This window comes from Haliotis rufescens, unplaced genomic scaffold (assembly GCF_023055435.1).
Source record: "Haliotis rufescens isolate VD_foot unplaced genomic scaffold, xgHalRufe1.0.p SCAF_14, whole genome shotgun sequence".
In the NCBI taxonomy this organism is placed as follows: Eukaryota; Metazoa; Mollusca; class Gastropoda; order Lepetellida; family Haliotidae; genus Haliotis; species Haliotis rufescens.
In genome coordinates, this window is record NW_025963824.1 from 6,748,163 (window position 1) to 6,751,550 (window position 3,388).

Below are 3,388 nucleotides of genomic sequence, written 5' to 3' on the forward strand. Positions count from 1 at the left end.
GGTTGTTCAATTACTGAATGTGGTGACGTGTGAAGATCCGGGGTAGAATAGGTCTTCACCAACCCACTGTGGTGGTGTTTTGTTACTCCTGTTTCGTATGTGCTTTGTTGTGTCATTAAGGCAGTGTTAAGATCTGAATTGCTGCCTAGTGTTTGTTTATCCCGGGGTAGAATAGGTCTTCACCAACCCACTGTGGTGGTGTTTTGTTACTCCTGTTTCGTCTGTGCTTTGTTGTGTCATTTAGGCAGTGTTAAGATCTGAATTGCTGCCTAGTGTTTGTTTATCCAGGGTAGAATAGGTCTTCACCAACCCACTGTGGTGGTGTTTTGTTACTCCTGTTTCGTCTGTGCTTTGTTGTGTCATTAAGGGCAGTGTTAAGATCTGAGTTGCTGCCTAGTGTTTGTTTATCCAGGGTAGAATAGGTCTTCAGCAACCCATGCTTGCCGTAAAAGGTGACTATGTTTGTCGTGAGAGGTGACTAACGGGATTGGGTGTTCAGGTTCGGTGACTTGGTTCATGCATGTCATCAATCCCAATTGGGTGGATCGATGCTCATGATGTCGATTATTTACAGACCGCTGTTATATAGCTGGAATATAGCTGAGTGTGGTGTTAAACAACAAACAATCAAAACAAAACTGAATGTGGTGATGTTTTGTTACTCATAAAGTTAATCACATGTTTCAATGACTGTGGGTAACTATTCCTGTTTCGTCTGTGCTTTGTTGTGTCATTAAGGCAGTGTTAAGATCTGAATTGATGCCTATTGTTTGTTTATCGGTAGCAAATACAATATTATTATTAGAATCTACCATTTGTCCAATCTTAAGTTCCATGTTACTTGGCGCCATATATAGGCCTATTTTAACACACAGTCTACTTTAGAACCTGTATACTGACCGAAGGTTGATCAACTGGTGATGAAGTAGCAACATCTACGCTTGTAGCAAACTGCATTTGTGCATCAATTGCTGTCCTTCACCAATGGTATTTGCATGTGTTTGAGCCTGAGCTCCAACGAGAACCCATTTACTTTATTTTCTCTCTTTGAGTGAGTATGTTATTTTGATGGGTGACTTCAATGCAAGAACTAAACAGCTATGTGATTATACCATATTCAATAAGCAAGTACTCAAGGAATTTGATATTGATATAAATGATATGGGTAATGAACTTGAGCCTGATACATTATTAGATAAACTTAATATACCACAGTTCAGGGCTAATCAAGATAATGCAAGGGTTAATAATTCAGGTAATAAAATAATAGAGATATGTAAAATTCTTAACTTATTCATCTGTAATGGTAGACTGGGACAGGATAAAAATGTAGGTAAAATAACATGTAATGATGTTAGAGTAGTTGACTATGTTATAGCCTCCCCCTTGTGCTTACCTCTGTTTACTGACTTAGCCATTTTAGACTTCTCACCCCTGTATTCAGATGTGCACTGCCCAGTGTCCTTTTCTTTAGCCACCACTGTACTCCAAGAACAAACTGTAGGTATCCAGTCCGAAGTAAATACAGTACACAATACTCATCCCAGACCAAAACGTTATAATATAGATAGAACTAAAAGGTTTCTACAAAATTTAAATGCTGAAAAGGTAAACATTCTCACTCGGAAAGCACATGTGGCTAGACAAGGCCAAGCTGACCCACATCTGATCAATGACATAACTGAAGAGGCCGGGCACGTGCTGATAGACGCTGCACGCGCTGCCTTCGAGACCCGGAGGCAGGGTGTCGGTAAGAAATATAAGATGAACAAACCATGGTTTGGAAAGGAATGTATAAATACTAGAAAAAGTTTTTATAAAGCAAAACGCCACTTGAAAAGATTTAATTCTATTTATAACAAACGCCTGTTAAAATATCAATCTAAGGCTTATAAGAAATGTATGGATAAGCATATAAAACAATATAAAGATAACTTAGGTAAAAAGAGAAAAACACAAACACTCCCCAAAAGAGTTTTGGAAAATGTTTAAAGGAGATAAAAAAGATGACAATATTTGTCCTGAAATTGAAGATTTTTACCAGTTTTTTAAGTCACTCAATGAGACAACTTCAGAAGACCCGGAAATGAAGGAATGTACTATGGATACACAATATGACTGTGAAACTTTAAATGGAGATATCACACCTGATGAAGTTATGATAGCAGTAAGAGAACTAAAGAGAAATAAAGCATCCGGTATTGATTTTATAGAAAATGATTATTTTATTGATAGTATTGATTTATTAACCCCTTTGTTAGTTGAACTATTTAACCTGATATTTGAAAAGGGTATACTTCCAGAATCCTGGTTAGTGGGTATAATTAAACCGATTTACAAGAAAAAGGGTGACCCACTTGATCCTAACTCGTATAGGCCAATCACTATCCTTAGTTGCTTTGGAAAGTTATTCACCAGAATTTTAAACAACCGTTTAACTAAATTCTTAGATAGAAATAATATTTGATTATTTGATGAATCACCAGAAGGTTTACAGAAAGCCTTGGACACTTTTAATGAATATTGTGAAGAGTGGAAATTACATGTAAATATAATTAAAACAAAAATTGTGATTTTCGGTGGTGGCCCATCGAAAAATTCGAAACATAAATTTCACTATTCTGATAAAACTCTAGATATTGTCGACACTTATACGTATTTAGGAATTGTACTTCACAGAAATAGAAAACTAGTATCAAGTCTTAAGTCCCTCAGTGATAATGCTTTGAAAGCAATGTTTTGCCTGATAAAAAAATCACGAAATTTAAATTTACCTTTGGACTGTGTATTATCAGCTTTTGATACGATGGTATTACCAATATTAACTTATGGTTCAGAATCTGGGGCTTTGAAAATTTAGAAATTATAGAAAGAATACACCTCAAATTCCTCAGACTTATCACAGGATTAAGAAATTCAACTCCTCGTTATATGATATATGGCGAATTAGGTAGGCTACCATTAAGAATAATAATTTGTAAACGAATGATATCTTTCTGGCACAAATTAACATACCAAATTGGAGTGTATAAACTTTCACAGCTGTTATATCAATATCTGTCAATTAACGGGAACAAGACTATTGCATCAACAAATCCCTGGGTTAGATGTGTTATGAATATATTAGACAGTATTGGATTATCTTATGTATTTAACAATCCGTCAATCTGCACAACAAAGTGGCTAGTGTCAGAAGTAGAGCAAATACTTAAAGATCACTTTTTTCAGAAATGGAGAAGTGACGTTAATTCTAGTTCTAAAGGCTTATACTATAAACATTTAAAGGACACTCCGGTTCTCGATAAATATCTTCTATTGCCAAAACGAATAGCAATTCCAATACTACGATTTCGAACCTGTAATCATAATTTACCTAATGAGACTGGTC